This window comes from Neovison vison, chromosome 2, assembly GCF_020171115.1.
Source record: "Neovison vison isolate M4711 chromosome 2, ASM_NN_V1, whole genome shotgun sequence".
Classification (NCBI taxonomy): domain Eukaryota; kingdom Metazoa; phylum Chordata; class Mammalia; order Carnivora; family Mustelidae; genus Neogale; species Neogale vison.
In genome coordinates this window covers 168,311,728-168,337,365 of record NC_058092.1, presented here as the reverse complement: position 1 = coordinate 168,337,365, position 25,638 = coordinate 168,311,728, and the positions used below count along the sequence as shown (strand labels likewise).

Genomic DNA, 25,638 nt, shown 5'->3' with positions numbered 1-25,638 from the left:
AAAAATTTCAATTTTTTTTAATATAAAAATTTTTTCCTAATCCTGGGAGTTCCAAAAGGATGAGCTCAGAATCACCAGAACTTAATGCTGGTAAGTGGAGATTGGGCTGAACAGGGGACATGTTGAGGACCTCTCCTACCCTACAGCTTTCCCTTAAAACAATTAGATTTGGTTTTTGCTGTGATGTAACAACACATGATGTTCCCCAACCAAATGCATATTATATTCAAGAACTCTCTTAAAGCCCTGGGGCCATGCTCACTTTCTTACTTGTGATCTGGGATGGATCCTGTAATGAAAAAACCTTAAAGACATCCTTTTCTTTTTATTCCTTAAATGTTCTAGTCTACAGAAGCACTGCCCAATACAACTGTCAATATTAATGGCAATGTTCTGTATTTACACTATACCTTATGGTAGCCGCTAGATACATATGGCTATTGCATGTTTGAAATATGGCTAGTGAGGCTGAGAAACTGAATTCCTAATTTAATTGTGATTTCATTAATTAAATGTGAATAGCCATGAGTGGCTGGAGGTTGCTATAGTAGACAATGCAGCAGAAGTGGTCAGGAATGGTTGGCTGACGTTTCCTTTCCTGAATTCCACTCTGGAATGTCAGTGTTGGTGTGTCTGGGTTCAAACCCTGAGATTCCCACTATGGTCAAATTATTGAGCTCCCGGGTGCCTGGGTGGCTCAGTGGGTTAAGCCGCTGCCTTCGGTTCAGGTCATGATCTCAGGGTCCTGGGATCGAGTCCCGCATCGGGCTCTCTGCTCAGCAGGGAGCCTGCTTCCTCCTCTCTCTCTCTCTCTGCCTGCCTCTAGCTGCCTACTTGTGATCTCTCTCTGTCAAATAAATAAATAAAATCTTTAAAAAAAATTATTGAGCTCCCCCTAAGCTTCATTTTCCTCATCTGCAAAATGGATACACAAAATCTGCTTTGTGTGGATAATACAAACATTGAAGATAAAGTGTGAACTGGATCGTGCACTGTGCCTACTTGTTAAGAGGAATTTAATGCATTCTAGATTGATCTGGAAATAGTTTTTGAGGGTTTATTTATTGCTAATGTCAAATACATAGACAAAGCTTTCTATCATAGCCTTTGGAAAGTAGCTCTTCTCCAACACAGGACAGTAAGTAAGCTCTCACATGGTGTGAAGAGCGAAGTAGATGGCATATGGCTTTCTCATTGCTGGTTGGCTAAGACCAAAAGAGCACGAAGCAGTGAACATTTCTCTGGAGAGAAAATGATGGGCAATGTAATCTTACATAATCCTACTAAAGTTACAAGCTAGCTGGGCTTTTCTGTGTCTTTCATGGTGTCTCTATGTATGTATCTCAAACCTGGAGAAAAGATAACTCCAGATCATCAACGCTGAGCCTGAGGCATTGATGGTCAACTGGTGAGATGGCACCACCATCTCTACTTCATGAGTCCTGAGAGATAACATGAGAGGGTGCTGATGGCCTGGCACCCTGCCAGTGTTCCTCAGGAGTGAGGGTGGGAATGATGCACAGGCCCCCATACTCCTTCCTACAAGGCTGTGCTACACGAATATTCTCTCTGCCCTGGAACACCGCTTGCCCCTGTTGTTAGCACCTACTAGTGAAGACACTCATGTTAATCACATCCCCCTTGCCATCATGTTTACCATGAAATGATGCGATGCTGCACTTTCAGGCTCTTCACATGAAATGTATTAGCACTGGATGTCACTGTTGTTCCATGAAAATGGAGCCCAAATGTGCCTCTCCCTCAGTGACTTTCAGAATGGCCGGGAGCCTCAGAGAAGAGTTCTTCACATCCTCTGGAAGAACCACACAATACTCCTCAGCAGCCTAGCACTGATATTGCTATTTTCAGATTCTAAATCTAGTCTATCCCGAGAGCAAGAGTCCAGGGAATAAGGCCAAAAAGCCTCTGAGGCACAGAATTTATATAGACTTAGCCTCCACTCAGATTACTGGAAAAGTCTATTTGTGGGCAAGAAATTCTGTGTTTGCTATACCTTTCCTGAAAACAGCAAGACTTAATACCCTAAATACATATCTGAACCAGAACACATGACATCATCATCTTATAGAAGAGTTCCAGAAGTATTTCTTCGATAAATGAGACACAAATATTAACTATTGCTTTTTATTCTGGTTACTTCATCACCAAGTAACAGCCAGTAATCAAGGCTATCAAAGCGCCCAGGCTGACCTTTTAAACTGCTCGTGGACATAAGCAAGCACAGCAGGCAATGCATTTTAGGGCAATTACAGGCATAACTCAAGTATTTACAAGACACAGCATTGTAAGAGAACAATCTTTCTGGTATTTCTGAGGTAACAGTTAGATCCTGCCACCGTGGTGGCCCATCAGTGGTGGGAAAAGACCAACTGCTCCTGAGGGTGGAAAATAATTTTGTAGTTCAAGCTAGTGAGGGATGGCATTTCTTCTTCCACTACATGCAAAGTTGAATGAGAGTGCTACAGCATTTTTTTTTTCCATCATTTCCCTCACGACAATGTTGCGGTTACTCTAGCAGGGGGTGGAAAACAGATAAGTGTAATTGCTGAATCACAGGATGTATAGGATGTAAATGTTTGCAGGGCAATTAAAAACTATTTGCCTCTTTTTCTTCTTAAAAGGTACAACTCAACAGCAAACGAGTGGGTTTTTTGTTTTTTTTTTTTAAAGCAGACAATATTTTAAGTGGCAAGAATATGAAATGGTTTATTGAACACTGATTTTGTGGTCTGGTCTGATGTAATGTAGGAGGAAAAAAGCACAGTATTGTGGATTAGGAAAAATGTGTCATCAAATAACTAAAAATAACTTTCAGGAGAACACCCCCGGGTTATAAATGATCATAGTGTGTGGTGCTGTCAATTATCTTCCCAAGCAGGGGCATCATCATTTGGGGGGAATGTCTTAACTGCCAAATTTCTATTGTAATAAGCCATGGGGTTTGCTTCATTCACACCACCTGTAGAATGGGAATTAAAATAGCCATGTCAGTAAACCCGCATCCAATAATGCCAGTTTTTCTGTATGAACAGCTTTTCTTTTCCACTCTATTCTGGTCCACATGTAAAGATGTCCTGCATCTCAATCTATATTCCAAGTAATATTTTGATAACATTTAACTCATCAGCTGAATTTCTAACATTCTGATATTTACTACCAGCAGAGATGGAGAAAAATTACACATTCTATATATGTAGAGTTTGTTGGGTTTGCATGAGGGAGGAAAAAGGAAGATTAAACAGTACTCTGATACTCCTACAGCAAGATTAAAATTTACACACTACAATTTAGATGTACAAAAATAGTCATTTATTATGTTCTATGATGGACCTCATTTTGACCTTGATCTTCTATTTCTCTAATTAAAAGTAAATCTTATATATATGTATATTCCAGGCAAACAAAAAACCCTTAAATCTGAAGAAAACAGTAACTTTTCTCTTGTGGTTATAAAGGCTCTCAGGTTAATTCAATCTCTTAAGAGTAAATAATCATTTTGGAGTTCTTAACTTTGTGTACTCCTAGGAGCGTACCTAAGGGCATGCAATCTCATGAGCACAAGGAAGAGAACTCTCTAGTTCTGCTAGCCATGGTGACTCTGCCCAGGCAATAACCAGTAAGTCTTAGCATTGGTCTTTGTCCTTCCAGAGTAGATTTGTTGACCTGTCCGGAGATGATGGCACTAAAGTCTATGTTCTCAAGGTTGGCAAGAGTGATTGTTCCCATGAAGCTCAATAAACTCCTTGTGCTAGTTAGGCTCCACATTTTAATTTTTGCTGGCAGCATGGATTTTCTGAGACTTCACGGCCTTTACTTGGGCTCATTTGTCTTTGCACAGGTTTCCTCAACCTGAACCATGGTAACTCTTTGGCAGTTAAGCCTAATTTTATTTAGTTATGCTTACTTTTTTTTTTTCCCCAAGATTTGTTTGTTTTAGAGAGACAGAGAGTGGAACAAATGGGCAGAGCGAACAGAGGAACCCAAGCTGACTCAATGTTGAACAAAGAAGCTCCATCCCAGGACCATGAGATTATGACCTGACCCAAAACCAAGACTGAATGCTTACCAAAGAGTCTACCCCAGCACCCCACAGTTATGCTTACTCTTTTTTTTTAAAATTAATTAATTTATTTATTTTTATTTTTTTTCCCAATTTATTTATTTTCAGAAAAACAGTATTCATTATTTTTTCACCACACCCAGTGCTCCATGCAAGCTGTGCCCTCTATAATACCCACCTGGTACCCCAACCTCCCACCCCCCCCCGCCACTTCAAACCCCTCAGACTGTTTTTCAGAGTCCATAGTCTCTCATGGTTCACCTCCCCTTCCAATTTACCCAAATTCCCTACTCCTCTCTAACGCCCCTTGTCCTCCATGCTATTGGTTATGTTCCACAAATGAGTGAAACCATATGATAATTGACTCTCTCTGCTTGACTGATTTCACTCAGCATAATCTCTTCCAGTCCCGTCCATGTTGCTACAAAAGTTGGATATTCGTCCTTTCTGATGGAGGCATAATACTCCATAGTGTATATGGACCACATCTTCCTTATCCATTCATCCGTTGAAGGGCACTCTTAATTCTCACCTACCTACTTCTTCCTTCACACAGTCATACTTGGACACCTGGACCTCTTCCATGTCATGCATGGCCTATAGACCAGGCATTTGCTGCTCCAAGTTTGCTATGCTTCTAGACCTCTGCCTGTAGTGATCTAGCACTCTGATGTTATTTTGCATGAAGCCAAGGGAAGCAGAGAATGTTCTGATGTTCTTTGATTTGCCTTCAATCGGTCAGGAATCCCAATCAGAGTTTATCAGATTGCCTTTCCTTTTCCCTAACCCTCACCCAAGTGTCCCTGGGCAGCATGCTCATCCTTACCTAAATCACCTGATTTTTACAGCTCCTCAATTCCTAATATCCGAGATGGAAGAGCTTTCTAATTCTATCTCTACCTGAAAAGAAACAGGCTCTAATATATATATATATATATATATATATATATATATATATATATATTCCCACACACACACACACACACAGAATTGGAGAGCAAGGCTCTCTGCCTTGATTCCAAATTCCATTCGTGATACCAAAAGGAAGATTTAGGCCATAGAAATCCTGTTCTTGTTTCCTCACAAAATCCTGACTTGGTAGATATTATCTTGCTCTGAACCAGAACCAAAACCAAAACCGGAAGAAGACCAAAAAAACCTTGAATTTGGAACTCCAAAGTGAACATGACTTCATTCTTTATTATACCCACTGAAGCAATACAAACACTTGATTCTTACTTTGACAGTTATGAGGCAATAAAATTTGGGGAAAATCTTATTTTCATTTATTATTTAAGATCTTATGTACTTGAGAGAGAGAGAGAGAGAGAAAGAACACCAGGAGAGATGATGAAAGGGAGGCACAGAATCCTCAAGCAGACTCCCTGCAGAGCAGGAAGACTGATGCAGGGCTCTATCCTGGGACTCTGAGATCATGACCTGAAGGGAAGGCAAACATTTAACCGACTGAGCCACCCAGGCACCCCGGGGCAGGGGGGGAGTCTTTTAAAAATCAGTTTAATAGCTACTTTTCAGTCACTGTTTCTTATGCAGTGCATTTTGCAGTGCATTGACTTTTAGGGGTTTGTTTTTGTTTTTTGCATTGACTCTTTGAAGTTCAAGCTCTAGGTTTCTTGAAAGATGTAAGGTCTTTACATTTACTGTAGTGTCTCCTCATAGAATAAATCTCAAGCCTAACTTTGAAAAAAAAATCAGTTTAATGTCGTAGTTTAACCTCATCGGTTTAATATCGTTTCAGTTACATTTCTTAGTCAAAAAATTTCAGTAGTTGCCAATGCTTTTTGAACATGTACAAAGCTCCAGGCCACTAAAGGCATATAGGATTCTTCTAGGCTTCCCTCTCATTTCTGTGTGGGAGAAGAGGAGACTTAATGATTCTAAGCTAAGACACAGTCAATGAAGAAAAATTGCCAAAAGTAGATTTTGCCCAGTTCTAGCAGAATTAGGTTCTGAAATTAACACTTAAGGTATATACTACATTTATAAACATCTGTGAAACTCCTTAAGTTACCTAGAAGTACATGTCAGTCTCTGAAAAAGTAAAAATATATATTATCTTTTGGTTACCTCAATAACCAGGTTTTACTCCCCAATGACCAGGTTTTACTCCTGAAAGATAACCAGGTTGTATGAAAAAGATCTCTCTTCAAACTCTTGGTGATACTCACATTACAAACATGGGACCAATGGATCAATAAAACTATCCTTCTCCTTTCTCCAAGGGATGCAGAGTTCAAGCTGTCTAAATTAAATCTAATTATGGTGTAAGGTCACTATGTGAAGGGACACGTCCTGATAAATACTGCAATTTGATATTGATATGGATGAGTGTGTTGATAGTGATGAGGTAATGATAATAAGAATGAATGACAATAACACTATTTGTATATCTCTGTGCTAGGCCGGTCATCTCATTTAATCCTTGTCACACTCCCAGGAGGAAGATACTATTATCATCCCTATTTGAAGAAAAGAAAACTGAGAGGTAACACTCAGAGAGATTGATATCTTACAGTCTTAAGTAATCAGCCTAGAGGAGAGGCAAAATATGTTTTTTAAAGTACCGGTAATCCTAGACCTATCATTTTCTGATTTTTTTTTTTTTGAACCATCTTCTTTGGTCTACTTTATTTTTTTTTCCCAATTTATTTATTTTCAGAAAAACAGTATTCATTATTTTTTTCACCACACCCAGTGCTCCATGAAAGCTGTGCCCTCTATAATACCCACCACCTGGTACCCCAACCTCCCCCCCCCCGCCACTTCTGATTTTTTTTTAAGATTTTAGTTGTTTTTTTGACAGAGAGAAATCACAAGTAGGAAAAGAGGCAGGCAGAGAGAGAGGGGGGAAGCAGGCTCCCTGCTGAGCAGAGAGCCCAATGCGGGGGTTGATCCCAGGACCCTTGAGATCATGACCTGAGCCGAAAGCAGAGGCTTAACCCACTGAGCCACCCAGGTGCCCCTCATTTTCTGATTAAAAAAAAAAAATCACAAAAAGGATAGATTACCCTAAATAGCATAACATAAACATGAATATTTACATGAAAACTATTGCAAAAATACTTATTTCTGCTAGGAAAGAAAAAGAGAGAAACTAATTCTAGGATTAGAATTTGCTGTTACTAAAAAGTTGTATTATTCCCTTGCTTGAAATTCTAATATAAAATAATTAATAAGATTCCTGGGTGCATTCAGAATTGAATAGATATACTTTCTACTTGATGGGTTTCTATTGTTTCCACATGTACACACCAATTAAAACAATTTCAGACTTAATTTGTTATAACATAACATTATTTTTAGTTTTGCAGAGCATGTTTTTAACATTAGACTTTGTCCCTCTACGCATGTTAATCTTCAAAAACACTTTCTAAATCACCCCTTGCCTGATAAATGTCCATTTGCTTTAGATTTTTGACTCATGTTCCATAATAATTTTGATTTTTTTTTTTCTGAGCCATAAATTGGAGGCAAGGGGAGAATGAACCCCATGGGTTTTCTTTCTTCTTTGTAAGTTTATACGAAGGTGAGGAGACATGTCTTTCATTAAGTAGATAGTAACTCCTTAAAGTTTTTGGAACCAGATGGACGAAATGATAACCTCTCCGTTGATTAGAATGTCTGATTCCTTCTAAGAGACCCTAAAGGAGGCCAATTAGCATCAGCAGATGTGTGTGCAGTAGAGGAGAGGAAGGAAAAGAGGGTAGTGGTAGCTTTTTGGGGGGACTCAGATGGATAAAAGACAGGATTGCTGGAGGAGAGCAAGGCTAAAGTTTTAGTTACAAAGTCAAAGGACACAGTGCAGGGTGGGGGGCGGTGGAGGGGAAGAAAGGGGAAGGATGGTCCCAGATTTGAGGGACAGCTGCTGAGTATGGGTTTAATGGGAATACTGTATGCCCAGGTGTCTGTCAGGGAATTTATCCTCAAGAGGTATGAGAAACCAGGAAAGCCCTCGGCTATCACACTTTTACTCTGAGACTGTACTCTGCAACCAAGCATTGTAAGGATGTTAGGTCAAAATAGGGCTTTAATATTCCTCAGGGCTAAGTCCAGTTCCCCCAGGTAATCCTGAACAAAGCCCAGACCAGCACGGCTCAACACAAGGATAATGAGAGCCAGAAAGAGAAAGTTTTATAGTAACTAATAAAGGAAAAAAGGGGGGATTAGTTTTAGTATTATACTTTAGCTCAATGGCTATTATATATTATCATTTCAACAATCAATATTTTAAAATATAAATTATCTATTTTACATTATTTTTCTTTAAGTTTTTGAAAGTTAGTGTGCATATTACACTTAGAGACTATAGCACATACTGTGTAGGAGCTAAATTTTTACTAGGAATATATGGTCTCTACTTAGATTTCAGAAAATTTACAGCTGAAAAAGCAGATTCACCTATCGATTTTCCTAACATCTTTAAGTGCTTTCCAATAACTAAGGCAAGTAACAAAAAATCATTTTCTATTAATATTCACATCCACACTGACAAAACTAATTCATCATTCTTTAGAATGAACACCTGTTTTTGAAACAAAACTATATCAGTTTCTATGTCTACCCAAATTAAGTAAATTTGTTAACTCTTGTTTCAGCTCAATATTATTAACATCAAATTCAAAGAAATTAATAAATTGAAAAGCAATTCTAAAAGCTTATCAATATCAACAGCATTCCTCAGATTTTTCTCCTTTTTACAGCCATTTACATAATGCTGGCAATTATAATTAAAACTCTCTTATATATTGGTTCACATTAAAAATGTGCAAAATAATTATTACTGAATTGAACTAACAGTTTCAATTTTGACAAATTCTTGTACCTATCTAGCTAGGTTGCAAATACTTCCTTTTCTTAGACCTTCAAATATTGCCTCTGGGTGTGTGTGTGTGTGTGTGTGTTTATATAGTGTGATATAAGTGAGAAAACATAAATCCCATTGCCATTTTTCATCATTATTGTTTTTGTTTCAAAAAACCTTGATATGGAGGTAACAATACATCTTTATAAAATTCTCCCATGACTCACCTAATGAGCACTAGCAAAGAACACAAGATTTAATGAATCTGTTGTCTTTTATTTCAATAGTTCCCTAAACTAGCAATAGTTCATGAGCTGTGAATATATGTATATCCATGGCCTTTACATTTAAATTTGAATAATTTTAACAGTTGCATTCATGATACTTCTAAGGTTCATGTAGTGAAATAATAAGGAAAACATGAGTCTCTTGTTTTTAAAATTCCAGTGTATTTGAATTTTTGACATAATGTAACTGGAGTCTTTTGTAACAGAAAGTGATTTTTTTGGAGACATATTTGAAATTCTTTTTAACTGAAGTAAGAATCCAAAATATCTACAACACAACTTAATTTTCTAGGTCATAAGCAGCTAACAGCTTTTTTGTGAACTTGGAAGGCCTTTTGAGACAAATGTAACTAAGGTATTAATTGAGCAACATCTCATACTGCATGACTCATCTTAAATCCTAAAGACAATATTTCAGTTTCTCGAACTTTCAATCAATTGATACCTAATATTTTTAGAAAGACTTTTTGTTTTCCTGGTAACTGTTTGACAGTTTCATTGAAGACCTTTAATTTTTTATAAAATGCATTTTTTAATCTTTTTCATGTAATTATCTAACAAAATTGCCATAATTTAAATGACTTATTTTATCATCTATTTAAAAGTGATTTTCTTTTTTTGTGCAAGTATCCAAGCCATTTTATAGCATGTCAAGATTATAAGCTCAGGCCCTATTAAAAAACTTTTAAATGTGTTAGATGTTTAATTATCAAATTTACTCTACATTTGCTAAAAATATCTCTGAATATCACCCACTTTATTATCTTTAAAAAAGTTTTTAGGGGTGCCTGGGTGGCTCAGTCAGTTAAACAGCTACCTTCAGCTCAGGTCATGAACCTAGCCAGGGTCCTGGGATACAGTCTGGAATTGGGCTCCCTGCTTAGAGGGCAGACTGCTTCTCCCTCCACCTGTTGCTCCCCCTGCTTGTGTTCTTGCTCACTCTCTCATACATGTTCTTTCTGTAGCAAATAAATAAAATCTAAAAAAAAAAAAAAAAAAGAAGTGTTTACACAGCAAACAACAGCCTTTTTGATTTGCCCTATAAAGTGTAATTGCCTCTGATCATTACATTTTCACATATATTCTTCCAGTTTCTTTTTTTCTTTACTGTTTCCATCAAAATACCAGACTCTTCCTTTTCAACTGGCTGCATCAGACATATACCTTTATTATAAATTTGAAAATTTGCCCACACTAATATTAATGCCAAAAAATATATTATTATTAAAGTGTTTCAATTTAATTACCAATTATAATTTATACAGATAGCACTATAACTTAGGCTGTCTAAATAAAAAATTTACATAAACATATTACAAAAATCACCCCAACTGAACCTATCCTTTGACACTGATTCAACTGGTAGTGTACATAAAAGAAGGAAGTGCTATTCATCATACCTATTACAATGCAACAGCACCTATCTAATGCAATACTAGGGTTAAAGAGAAAAGAGTCCTACCAAAACAATAAAACTGTGCTTAACAGAAAAATATTTTATACTGTTTGTTTTTAAACTGAAATTAATAAATAAACTGAAATTAATTAAAACCAAATAAAATTAAACATTCAGTTTTGGAGTCTCACCAGTTTCTCAATAACACTTCCAAGTGCTCACTAGCTACTGAGGGCTAATGGCTTCAACCGTGTAACAAGCACAGCCCTAGAAACAAGATTTAATGCATCTGTTGTCTTTTATTTCAATAGTTCCCTAAACTAGCAATAGTTTATGCACACTGTTATCTTTATTTGTCTGTATGGTAGAGATGATTCTCAATTCTCCCCCTACCTGCCACTGACTGCCTCCCACAGTGTAGAGCAGTTATCTTGATAGGACTGGCTTCCAGAATAGTGGTTAGGCCATGTCTGCTAATCTTTGATGGCTGGGTACCAAGAGTTCTCATGGTTGGTGTGGCTTTCTCTCTTAAACTTTTCCCCTGTGTTTTCTGCTTGTCTGCTTCCAGAATAAAGTGACCCAGGACTCAGCTCCTTAACGCAGACCAGCCATTCTGAGCTCTCAGCTGTTCAGATAGCCTGGGGAGAATTTCGACTTAAAATAAACTTACTTCTTTCATCAGGCAAACCATCTGGCAGTAAGAAGAGGGCGCTAAAAGAAGGTAGAAGCTCCACTTGGTGCTTGAGCTCAGACCATCTATGAATGTTGTCTTCCAGTAAGTTCCAAATGGGGCAGTTAGTAGGTAGTCAACCCCAAAAAAGGGAGGAACTAGTTTATCATGTTTGCCTCTTGTGACTATCTCCTTCTCAAGAACTTTATAGGGCTGGAGTGGTTAGGCTCAGCAATCCTAGATTTCCTAGCTAAATACCACTTGATTATAGCCCAACGTTACAGTATTTCTAATAATTACCATTTTATTTTAATCTTGAGTTACACTGTCATCTTTGTGAAAATGACCCTGGAGAATAAGGATGGACTCTTTTTATCAACTAATAAATACATGATACTTGGTGCAGGATTGTGTCTTTATCAAGACAGTGATACTGGTCTCTTTCCTGTCATGGCTTGCAAGGAGTCAGCTCATGAATCTGGGAGACCCAAAAATCAAGAGCTTCTTTGCACCCTGGCAGCTGTACCCAATGGCTCTGTGGCAGTCATCATGTCACAAAATGAATATATTGAGTTTCACCGGAAGCGCTATGGCTGTTGTTTGGATTACCATGAGAAAAAGAGAAAGAAATAAGTTCGAGAGAGGCTCATGAACATTCAAAGAAGGCAAAAAAGATGAGTGGTCTGAAAGCTAAGCTCTACCATCAACAGCGCCATGCAGAGAAAATACAAATGAAAACGACAAAATGCATGAAAAGAGAAACATCAAACAAAAGAATGATGAAAAGACTCCAAAAGGAGCAGTACCTGCCTGTCTACTGGACAGGGAGGGAGACACAAGCTAAAGAATTTTCCAAAATAATTAAATAAAAATGAAAAGAGAAAGAGGGTAAATGGGAAGTTTCTTTACCCAAAGTTCGTGCCCAGGGAGAAACAGAAGTATTAAAAGTTATTCAAACAGGAAGGAGAAAGAAGAAAGCATGGAAGAGGATGGTCACTAAAGTCTGCTTTGTTGGAGACCGCTTTACTTGAAAACTACCTAAACAGGAAAGATCCATTAGGCCAATAGGCTTATGTTTCAAAAAGGCCCATGGAACACATCCTGAATTGAAACCACCTTTTGCCTGCCAATACTTGGTGTAAAAGAGAGTCCTTCATCCCCACTATATACAACTTTGAGTGTTACTACCGAAAGTACTGTAATTGAGGTGATTGTGAGTGAGTTAAGTCTGGTGACACAAGGAGGCGAAGTTATTTGGGAAAAATATGCCCAGGTTACCAACAATGCTGAAAATGATGGATGCATAAATGCAGTCCTGCTGGTTTGACAGCGGTTTCAAATAAGTAATTCCTTATAGTTACTGAAGCCTTCACACCAATCGGAAGACTACCATTACTGTGGTGGTTCTGAATACTAGCAAACAGCCTTACATATCTGCAGTCATGAGGAGAAATATTTATTTTATTGTGAAAAACATTAAAATAGACTTTTATTAAAATTAAAAAAGAAAATGATATTAATTGTAGTGACAAATTTAAGGTTGAGAGAAGGAATTAATGAGAATATAAATAGATAATATTTCAAGCGTAAGCCAGAGTCAAAAAGGTTCCCTTAGAGGTCACATTTGATTTACGAATATCTCATAACATTGAACGAGGTCGTACAGTTCCTCATTCCACATCACCCTAAGGCCTATGGTTTAACCCTCTTGATCCCAAAAGTAATTAAGGTGTCCTGGGACACCACTGCCACCTAGTGGTAATTAAAGGAACAGGTTAATCCAGAATTGATTTCCTTATCATACCATTTCTTGTATACATTCCACTCTGCTGTTTTTCCATCCCCCCCGTCTTAGTTAATGTCTTCTATGCTAATTTTTACTACATACACTGAAGGAGGAAATCTGATATGGTTCCTGGCAGTTCACATCTAGAGCTAGACTTTCAAGGTTCACCTCTCTGCTTCATGCCCTCCAACTCTAAGTCCTTAGATAAACTGCTTAGTGTTTTTGTCCCTCAATTGCCTCATTTGTAAAATGGAGTAATAATAACACCAACCTCTTAAGAGTTGTTTTGAATACTTAATTATGTAATTTATGTGAAGTGCTAAAATTAAGAGCTGGAATACAAAAAGTGATCAATAAATATCAACTGCTACCTACACATATCCTTTTTAGTCCCTTCATATTTCCCCTTTCTCTTCCTATTTTCGTTCTTTTTCCAACCCTCTCAAATCAATCTAAATCATATCTGATATATTATTATAATAAATGATTAGAGATATTACCATGTAAAAGGAAAATAATGTACTTTGAGATGAATTTAGAGGTGACGAACCCAACTTGTAATTTCTTGGCAATACTCAGAAGATCCTTTTAGAGTCTCAGTTAAAATTCTCATTTGTTTCCTATTTTATTCTGTTCGAGCTGCTTTAACAAAGTACTGCAGACTGCTGGTATATAAGCAACAGAAATTTATTTCTCACAGTCCAAGGTTAAGGAGCTGAGAAATTCAGTTTTGGGGGAGAGCCTGAGTCCTGGTTCATAGACTGCTGTCCTCCTGCTATGCCCTCAGTGATGACAGGGATGAGAGAGCCCTGTGGGCTCTCTTTTTTATAGGGGCACCAATACTACTCATTGAGGGCCCCACTCTCATGACCTCAATACCCCTCACTGAGACTCCACCTCCATATGCCATCACGTTGGACGTTAGGATTTCAATATATGAATTTGGGGCTAACACTTTTTAAACTTTCTCTTTTTAAAAATCATCAGCTGTCAAGAAAAAATTTTAAAGTATTTTATTACAATTTCTCTTTTTTAAAGTCAAATCAATGATTTAAAATTATTTGAATAACACAAAACATTAAATGAATACTTTCTTGTAAAACCTTTAAACCAGAGAGTATTCAAAACTTCTCCTTGGCTCCCGCCTCCTCCAATTCTACAAATGGCCCCAGACATAAAAACCACCCCTTTCATTTCTTCCTGTAGGTCCTTCCCCAGCATTTTTCCATTGCCTCAAATATTTAGAAAACTCCTAACTGACTCTGGACCCTTGTGTTCTGGTCATGGTATCCAATTCTCCAACCCTGTGCTGGAGGGCTTACAAATGTCCCTAGGGAATGGATGGCAGGGATCTGTTGTCTACACTAACAAAAGAATAGCCCAAGGCCCCCTCTACCTTACTCCTTGGTCCTATCAAGAAGCTTCCTCTTCTCCAGTAAGGACCCTGGTCTACCTGCTCCTTTCTCTTTGGACCTGTTTTCACTAGTCTTATGAAGAGAAAAATCGTCTCTTGATGTTTTGGAAACTGAAGCAAAATCTTTCCATCTTAGACTTAGGACAGGACTTTCTTTAAATTTCTGCTTCTGCTTCCCCATGGACTAAGCGTGCCCTCAGGGTTCAAACTAAGAGAAAAGAGAAATATGGAGAAACCAAAAAATTAATATGTTGACATGTTAATCTGTCACATATTTATTTATGCATATATATATATATGATTTTTATCTTGACTTACCATTTTTCCCACAAATACGACCACTGTGTAGATATTATTTTTAGACTTGTTAAAATTTAACAATCCTCTTGACATAAATTTAAAAATATATATATATTTAAAGATTTTATTTATTTGACAGAGAGAGAAATCACAAGTAGGCAGAGAGGAGGCAGGCAGAGACGGGGGTGGGAGGAGCGGTGGGGGGTGGGGAAGCAGGCTCCCTGCTGAGCAGAGAGCCTGATATAGGGCCTGATTCCAAGACTCTGAGATCATGACTAGAGCCGAAGACAGAGGTTCAACCCACTGAGCCACCCAGGTGCCCAAATTTAAAAATATTTATGGAGCACTACTACATCGAATAACTAATGAGTTCATGACTTAGGAAATAAATACTCTAATGGTACTTTAAGAATGTCTTTTTCACTGTTTTGAAGTTCTAATGTGTCAAACTTAGCAAATTTTTTCAACTTTGCTATCTCTAAAATGCATGTGCATTTTAAAAGTATTAACTTGCAAATGAACTTCATCAAAATAGTCTACTTCTAAAGAGGCGGCCTGTATTTATATTAGAATTTTTCTTAAACCTAGCTATATTTAATTATTCTCTCAAGAAATTAATTGTTTCTAAAACTTCTCTTGTGGTATGGTTCTAAAACAACAACCACAACAAAAAGACACTTAGAATATACAATCATATTTTAAATCTTTCCTAAGTGTCTTAAAATATAATTTGATCTTTCTACACAAAAATTTATATTTAAAAATTTTTGAAAGTGTTTTGCCATTTTCTCTTGTGATAAACTCTACGTAAAGATTTTTCTCATGCAGTATCATTCGCAAATCAAAGGACTATTTGTCTAAACGAAAGTGGAATTAAAAGTGAAACTATATTATAGTTTATGAATCAATTAGGATATATATTTCTTACTTCCTGTGTTCAGTGCTATGCACAGAGCAAGTAGCTGAAGAAAACTCATTATCATAGACAAATACTAGAAGGCAAATTTTGTTAAGTTTTAAACAACATAAAAAGCTCACTATGTGACAAAAGACACTGTGTGTCTTTTGGCTAATTCACAGACACATTTTTCTTTTGCCTAAAATAATTCCCACTTTTTTATTCACAATGTATACTTGTGTAACTACTATTGATAACTCTACAACCCTTGGACAAACCCTTTTGGAATAGTATTTGTAAATGACATACAAGTGCCTATTCCAAGGGTGAACTTTTGCCAAACCAAAAAGTAAAAAGCTTTAGAAAATTTAATTCAACTGTATTTTAAAATATTTAAATATTTTTTACAGAAAAGAGAAGTATAAATCAAGTCATCCTTTAAGTTGTACTGGGTTTATACAGATGGAGTCAGGGAAGTAAATTTTAGGGTAGCAATTGCTATGCTGATAACAATAAGTAAGTTGTGTTCTTCTTGTTAACTTAAGTACTTCATTATTTATTAGTTTTCTAATAAACTCAATACTGCATTCAAATTACAAAGTATAGTCAAAAGTCTGGATCCCTTGCATTTCACAAAAGTCTTTGATCATCAACCTGAAAAATATTTGTGTAGAACCGACTCACCCAGAACCTTACATACATAGCCCACACCTTTGCTACAGACATGTCTTTGGCCCGGAGCAGTGGAAGAGAAGAATGAATGAAAGAAAACAAGAAACAAAGTTTTCTGTTGCTTGGTCTTTATACTGTTGTAGCACTGAAAATACCACTGTACTTACAGTGGGCAAAAAAATTTTTAAGCTAGTCAGTAATTGGATATTCATCTAGGATATGAAATCACCCTTTATTTTTATTTTTTATTCTTGGCACAGTTAGCACTATGCCAGCATGTCCTGATGTAGTCTCGGGGTAAGCATTTTCACGATCTCATTTTTGCAATTACTATCTCTTTTTCCCAGGTAAGTGGTTAAAAAATGCATGCTGTGCATTTGTGGATTTTTTTGTCTTTCTTAAGGGCTAATTGGTTTACATGCAGTTTTCTGTGGTTAACCACTGAACTTGGAAGCTGTCTTTTACCTCATGATTCATGGCATCCTTCTCACTGTATCAGGTCCTAGAGCAACTGTTCTGGTGTGGTTAGGCATATAATGATTTTCTCATCATTTCTGTTTTTGTCCCCCATTCTGCATCATTCTGGGTTCTTGCCAAGGTGAAAGGAAAAGCTTAAAATTAATGTAAAAGTTGTATCAACAATGTAAGCTGAAGGAGCAATGCCTAAAATCTAAATATTCACTGCTTGGCTTTTCTGGAACTCTCAGATATCACATAAATGCAATGGTGCAAAGGATTTAAGTATACTCCCATGGCTACTCTTTCCTATTTCCTTCCAGATTTCAACATAATTGTAAAATAATATAAGACTATGTACACCCACATATAATTGGTCTTTAATTTTGACATTAAATTGGTCACTACTTAGTGATACACACACACACCTTTCTCCTGGGTACTATGGGAAGATATAATACTTATAAAAGATAAACGTCTTCACAGAGGAACATGGTGGCAAGACCACAGGCACATCTTTGATTGCTGGGCAGGGTCCCAGTCTCTGCCCCTCCTTTTCTAAAAAAAAAAAGAAAAAAGAAAAAGGTCTGCATTGTATGATTCCTGGGGGAATTAAGGAACATTTGTTTAACACCTAAACAGTGTCTTCAATATAAATATTATAACATTAGGTACTGTTAGATCATTACAGAGCATTTCATTGATAAGTACTGAACTTCATGGGCTAGACTATGTGAGCATAGACATTTTGAGTGCAGTGACTATCAAGAAAGCTTTTATGGCCTTTGAGCTGGGCCTTAATTGAAGAAAGTAGGGTCTAGGACAGAGCAGAATGAAAACAAAAGTAGAAGGTGGTTTATCAGGAGAAACCATGAAGACCCACTTGACAGGGATGAGTGATGTGATGAGCAATGCCATGTAGGATTGTATAAGGTGAAGACGAAAATTGGAAATGTGTTGTATTTTGTGTACTTGCCAGTGTAGTTTTTTAAATCTATAATATAAACTTAGAAACTCTTCAGAAAGCCTTTTCCTTTCTAAGGAGAGCCTAATGTCTTTAAACCAGAGACTCAATCCCAGGATCACAGATGATTCCTACACATTTTCATTGTCTTTGTCTGGACAACAGTTAAATTATTTCAACAACCAGTCCACTAAGATGAGAACTATTTAAAAAAACAAACAAACAAACAAACAAAACCACTTAGCTATTTGAGAGCAATGGCCTTAAAAACACAGGAAAAAAGAAAAGCTGCTCTGAGGTAGGAGGAGGAGAATTACAGAAAAAGTGGGGTGCTGAATATTCACAGATACATTTACATCATCACAGTGGTGGAGCCTAAACAGAATGTGAGATCTATAATAACTAAGTCTGTGTGCTACTTTGCAGGGCTTTCTTTGTTCCTAATGTCCTACTTCAAGTTCAGTTTTTCATTCTTTTTTTTTTAATATGTCTTTATCCTCTCAAAATCTCAGAAAGATTAAAATTTTAAAAAAATGTTTTTTTTAATTTAGAAACATTAAAAAAAAAGAAAGATTGAACTTAGTTACCTCTGCACACATCTTTTTACATTTTATACAAATTAGATCTTATGGAGAAGATAATACCCAGTACCTTCTTGCTGCTTGGCCACTGCCTGGAGTAGGGTTCTGGCTTGATTCACTGCTTGCCCAAGGACAGACCAGTGCATACCTGGAAGTTTTCCACTAATTCATACCTCACTAGTGAGGCATACCTCACTAATGACTGGCTAGACAGGCTGGTGTTTCTTTAAAATGCCAGCCATGTATGTAGCATTCTTTTACTCCTTGAAACACAGAAACCCTTGTACAAACATGGGCCAAGTCCAAACTCCATGTGATGTGTGTCTTACGTTATTCAAACATCTATTAGTTGGACAAGTGGCCAAGAAGTACTGGAAAATTATCCTACCCTGTACACATACTTATGTCAGTTCTCTCCAGAGTAGATCAATGTGTAATAAATGGCAAGTAGCAGCATAATAGAATATGACTCAAAAAATAATAAACCAGCTTACCTGCTCAAAGCTCTCTTTTCAACCGACCTGAAAAAAGTCTGAAACTTCTGCCCACTTCTTACATGAAAGCATTAACTTCAAAAATATGTAAAAATGTGTTATTTATGAGTATAACGTGTCACCCATAATGACTTTAGCAAGATGGGTGACTAAGGGAATGGGACAGAGGACAGGTTACTTTTGTTCAGACAGATGGAAACATGGGGCTCTAGAGCATGATGAACTTTCCAGACACTCCAGGATAGACTTGCCATACACTGCAGTCCCACAGATAAAGAGGAAGCTCCTCAAAAATATTTGGATGGGAGAAGGATCAATAAAAAAGTATTGGGCTGATATTGAAGAGATTACTGCCTATGTTTTCCTCTAGGATTCTGATGGATTCCTGTCTCATGTTGAGGTCTTTTATCCATTTTGAGTTTATCTTTGTGTACGGTGTAAGAGAATGGTCGAGTTTCATTCTTCTACATATAGCTGTCCAGTTTTCCCAGCACCATTTATTGAAGAGACTGTCTTTTTTCCACTGTATATTTTTTCCTGTTTTGTCAAAGATTAATTGACCATAGAGGGTCCATATCTGGGCTCTCTACTCTGTTCCACTGGTCTGTGTGTCTGTTTTTATGCCAGTACCATGCTGTCTTGGTGATCACAGCTTTGTAATAAAGCTTGAAATCAGGTAACGTGATGCCCCCAGCTTTATTTTTGTTTTTCAACATTTCCTTAGCGATTCGGGGTCTCTTCTGATTCCATACAAATTTTAGGATTATTTGCTCCAGCTCTTTGAAGAATACCAGTGGAATTTTGATTGGAATGGCATTAAAAGTATATATTGCTCTAGGCAGTATAGACATTTTAACAATGTTTATTCTTCCGATCCAAGAGCATGGAATGGTCTTCCATCTATTTGTGTCTTCTTCAGTTTCTTTCATGAGTGTTCTGTAGTTCCTCGAGTACAGATCCTTTACCTCTTTGGTTAGGTTTATTCCCAGGTATCTTATGGTTCTTGGTGCTACAGTAAATGGAATCGATTCTCTAATTTCCCTTTCTGTATTTTCATTGTTAGTGTATAAGAAAGCCACTGATTTCTGCACATTGACTTTGTATCCTGCCACGTTGCTGAATTGCTGTATGAGTTCTAGTAGTTTGGGGGTGGAGTCTTTTGGGTTTCCCATATAAAGAATCATGCCGTCTGCGAAGAGAGAGAGTTTGACTTCTTCATTACCAATTTGGATACCTTTTATTTCTCTTTGTTGTCTGATTGCTGTTGCTAGGACTTCTAATACTATGTTGAACAAGAGTGGTGAAAGTGGGCATCCTTGTCTTGTTCCTGATCTCAACGGGAAGGCTGCAAGCTTTTTCCCATTGAGGATGATACTTCTTTCAAGATATGTCTCCAAAGGCAAAGGAAACAAAAGCTAAAATAAACTTTTGGGACTTCATCAAAATCAAAAGCTTCCGCACAGTAAAGGAAACAATCAAAAAAACAAAGAGGCAATCCATGGAATGGGAGAAGATATTTGCAAATGACAGTACAGACAAAAGGTTGATATCCAGGATCTATAATGAACTCCTCAAACTCAACGCACACGAAACAGGCAAACATATCAAAAAATGGGCAGAAGATATGAACAGACACTTCTCCAATCAAGACATACAAATGGCTATCAGACACATGAAAAAATGTTCATCATCATTAGCCCTCAGGGAGATTCAAATTAAAACCACATTGAGATATCACCTTACACCAGTTAGAATGGCCAAAATTAACAAAACAGGAAACAACATGTGTTGGAGAGGATGTGGAGAAAGGGGAACCCTCTTACACTGTTGGTGGGAATGCAAGTTGGTGCAGCCTCTTTGGAGAACAGTGTGGAGATTCCTCAAGAAATTAAAAATAGAGCTTCCCTATGACCCTGCAATTGCACTCCTGGGTATTTACCCCAAGGATACAGATGTCGTGAAAAGAAGGGCCATCTGTACCCCAATGTTTATAGCAGCAATGGCCATGGTCGCCAAACTATGGAAATAACCAAGATGCCCTTCAATGGACGAATGGATAAGGAAGATGTGGTCCATATACACTATGGAGTATTATGTCTCCATCAGAAAGGATGAATACCCAACTTTTGTAGCAACATGGACAGGACTGGAAGAGATTATGCTGAGTGAAATAAGTCAAGCAGAGAGAGTCAGTTATCATATGGTTTCACTTATTTGTGGAGCATAACAAATATCATGGAGGAGAAGGGGTGTTAGAGAGGAGAAGGGAGTTGGGGTAAATTGGAAGGGGAGATGAATCACGAGAGACTATGGACTCTGAAAAACAATCTGAGGGGTTTGAAGTGGCAGGGGGTGGGAGGTTGGGGTACCAGGTGGTGGGTATTATAGAGGGCACGGATTGCATGGAGCACTGGGTGTGGTGAAAAAATAATGAATACTGTTTTTCTGAAAATAAATAAATTGAAAAAAAAGTATTGGGCTATTGAAATGATCTGTATTTATTTTAAATATTGTATGTGGAACATATTTATAAAATATTAATTTGCCACTCCCAAGCTAGTAGAACTTCTGGATAAATCACTCTTATGTTGTACTGATCCATTGACATATGGACACCAAATACTGTAAGATCTTATTCAAGAACACACTTGAATACACCATGAATAATGTTAGCAATATATCCAATGTACTTTTAGATTTCTAATTAACAGTGCACAAATTTGAAAAACTCAATCTTATAATATCTATCTTTAAGAATACTTTTAGCTAAAGGTGTATGTTTATCCAGATAAATTAGTATGACTGAGGTAATTACAAGATTTTACAAAAAGTTATAATAGACTAATCGACCTATCAAGAGTATAGGTTTACTTCACTTCCCTAAATACTCAATTGTTTTAAGTAAAATAGGTAGTACAAGGGAACGAATTTTAGAATGAAATATCCAGGGTTTGGGGTGCCTTGGTGGCTCAGTGGGTTTAAGCCTCTGCCTTCGGCTCGGGTTATGATCCCAGGGTCCTAGGATTGAGCCCCACATAGGGCTCTCTGCTCAGCAGGGAGCCTGCTTCCTCCCCTCTCTCTCTCTGCCTGCTTCTCTGCCTACTTGTGATCTCTGCCTGTCAGAGATCAGAGATATTTTTTAAAAATAAAAAAATAAAGAAATATCCAGGGTTTTTTGGTCTATATAAACACAAATAAATGCCATTTTATTTTATATTCAGAGGAAACGAGTTTTATTTTCATTCATTTGTCCAGCAGAGTTTATGAAAGAACTTTGTATTTTACTAATGAATTAATTACCAATAAATAATACCTATTCAGTGCACAACTCTTGCCAATCTTGAAGATATATACATTTAAGTCACTACAGGACACAAAGACATAAATATATAAAACTGACCAAAGAGCAGGCTACAATAAACAATACTAAACACTACAAAAATAATGATGTTGTCAAAATACACTTCACTGAGGGTTCTCTCATACCATAGTCAGAGACTTGCCTAGTTTAGGGTTTAAAATAGTTTTATGGCTGCCAACCCACACTCACAGCTAACCACATCACTTAGTGCTCTCAAACATTGGGTCAAAGAGAACCAAGAAAGAGAATCTTTAGTTCACTCATCATAAATCCCTACAGCTTTCACTAGGGCATTTTATTTGAAAAAACAAAGGTAAGTATGAAAGTACAGGTCCAACCCATCAGAGTTTGTTGATGGACCTAGTCAGAATTTCAAAAGAACTGTTTGACGTCCCTCCAGAGATGATGCTCCAAAACCAGACAAAACTGGACAGACTTAAAAATCCAAAGAAAGCACATGCAAATTAGAGGTTTTACCAAATGTTGTAAACTTAGCCAAAGAGTTTGCTGAAGGTTACATAACTTGTGCGTTGTATTTTTCTCCACCAAGTACTGAAAGACTCTCTGGGACATCTCTTTTTCTCTACCCTTATTAAGTTTAAAGGGAACTAGAGGTTTTCTGGGTAGGATGTGGTAAAGCTGACAATTTGCATTAGCTCTTGGGCTTTAAACCTGATCAGTAACATTGTATGTGCTGACCCTAGGCCCAAATGTGCTAGAATATATACAAATTTGTTGCATGTAAGAATTCCTGGAATCCCTGTAAAAAGCCTGTGAAAGCTGTTAAAATCATTATATTGTTCACTTTTTGTTTGATAATAAGCAGGCACTTCTTCTAGTGTACCTTTAACAGAGAATCATATGCCATATCCATATAACTTGACAAAATGACAAAGCTAGCTACTACCCAACTTGAGTCTAAACCATGCACATCCCTCCCTAAATTCTCTGAATGCACTTTCCACTATTTTAGATCACTTCTCTCATACATACATTATTTTTAATAGTGGGGAGGGAACCCTGTGCAGATAACTGAAGAGAAATTATCTAACAAATCTTTCAGACCACGTATACCTTGCCTTACTGTCATAAAATTATTAGCTTTTAGGTCTAGAAAGGGCATTACTGACAATGTAGCCCAACCACCGTATCTTGTTTAAGTGAGATTGTTGAGGCCTAAAGATATTACTGACTTACCCAAATCAGTTAATTGGTATATAGAAAATAATATTCATAATCCCTGTCACAGTAAACATTGATTAGCATTTTTCTGTTTTTCACTATTGTTGCAAATGCTCCACACACATTAACTAAGGTAATTTTTTCCAACATCTTTATAACACGTCTTGTCCCCTTTTTACAAGTGGGGACACTGAGATGCAGAGATATCAAGTTACGTGCTAATTATACTTATGGTGGATATAAGGCTCACATTCAGGTTTATGATCCCAAAGAACGCTCCTGATATCCATATTACAGTGTGGATTAGATTATCAAAGTTTCATGAAGATTTAATTGAATCTTTATTGTTCACAAAATGCAGAGAGAAGATTGCCCTAAATATGGAAAAAACAACTGAACTCAAAGCAACCTGATTTAATAATGCATTTTAAATATCACTTCTGCAGATCAATTTTGTAAGGATTTTTTCAATTGACAAGTACTTCTGAGTGAAATTGCTAGACGCTCGATGCAATTCTTGGCAAAGGAGATGTGAAGATGATCATTGTCCTTGGATGTAGTCAAAGTTACTTTGTTTTCCTAAAAAGATTCAATGATAGTGTAGGAAACATAACTGAGAAGTTGAGAGAAAAATATGATACAGGGAAGCCTCATGGGAAAAGTTGAGAAATGACACTAGTTATATATTCACATGGCACTATTTATACACTGAAACCAAAAATATTAAGAACTAATTACATTTTCTATTTCATATGGTCTTAAGGTGACCCTACTTTCGAGGTAAAATCTTGATGTAACTGTATATTTCAGGATGCATCAGCTTATTTAGAAAAATAAAAAAAGGAATATAATTTCCCTTTTGAGAATTAAGTTTGAGAAAACATACTAAATTCAACCCAAAATACTGTCACTTGACATATATAATTTCTGTGTATCTTGACTCAGAATGCCTTTCCCAGTGTACATTTAAATGTAATATTTTAATCTATTTTATTGCTTGAAAGGCAGTGATTTTTCTTCTTCAGAGTGATCTTTACTACCCTTTGGCTTGGTTCGATTTTACAGGAGGCTCCAGTCAACTTTAATTTGTGCTATTTTAACATTTTACTACAGTTCTCACCCCTTTTGAGAAAGAATTTATTCCTCCTTCAAAATTTATGGGATTCCTTTACAACTTCTTTCTGAAAGAAAAATTGGGCAGCTTGCAATTAATTCCCTAACAGATAGTTTATGAAATTAGTGCTGACTCTGTCCCTTCCTTTGCCGTAGTTTGTGAGGCCCTAAAATGTCATTTAAGAGGTGAGTTTATAAGCACTTCCTCCTTCAGGAAAAAGCAAGAGGAAGTATAAAAGCCTCGGAGAATGGCTCTTCCACCGGCATTGTGAGTGGAGTGGGTGCGTCCCCTGTGAGTTGTGTTCTCTCAAAATAGAAGGCGGCAGCTCGTTAGTTAGGTTCTAAATTCGAATGTGGTCTCGCGAAAGCGAGTCGATTCACATCCGGAGGAATCTTCTGGAAGCCCTGTCCCCTGCCTGCCACTCACTCCCTGGGGCACGCTGAACAGCAGGGCTCCTCGTCATGGGGAGCCCTCAGCCACCCGAGTGCTCAACAGGGACGAATCTAACAATATGACGTAAAGTCGTCCACCGGAAGGCAAGAGGCTCTGCCACCTTGCTTTGCCCCGACCCGGGCCCAGCCTCAGTTTCCTCAGTGAAGAACACCTACCTGTCCTATGGGCGCGGCACGCAGGGCCCCGTCCCCACCTCTCAGTTCTGCCTTCGCTCTTCTACAGTCTTGGGGGCTGAGGCACTCCTAAAAACGGAGGATGGCGGGCAGTCCCAGCCCCTCCAGGGGTTCCCCTGTCTGTGGTTTTAGTCAGCAGCGCCTTCAGCTCTCCCACCTCCCGGTCCGGCGGTGTGGGAGCCCACTGATCTCCTTCTGACCTCACGTCGGAGGTCAGCGGTAATTTACCCTGCGTCCCATGCCTACGTCACCACGCCTGCGTCACTCACCTCACCTCAGAGCTCAGCAGTAGGCTGTGTCGCTTGCCTCACCTCACAAGTCAGTAATGACCTATGCTCCTGTCACCATGCCGGCCTCATTCTCTTCCGGACAGAAGTTAGCAGGATTCCATGGCTGCTTCACATCCCCTGCGGCCTTCACATCATGGCAGAGGTCAGTAGTAGTCTGTCCATATGTCGAATGCCCACGCACTTCGCCTCACCTTCTCACGTGGGCATTTTCTCATCTCCCTCCATTTTATCATTCCCGCCATGG

General features: G+C 37.7%; 1 pseudogene; it reads left to right on the top strand.

Moving 5' to 3' along the window:
- Nucleotides 1–11,805: 11,805 nt before the first annotated feature.
- Nucleotides 11,806–12,583, top strand: LOC122898893 (annotated as a pseudogene).
- The last annotated feature ends 13,055 nt before the right edge of the window (nucleotides 12,584–25,638 follow it).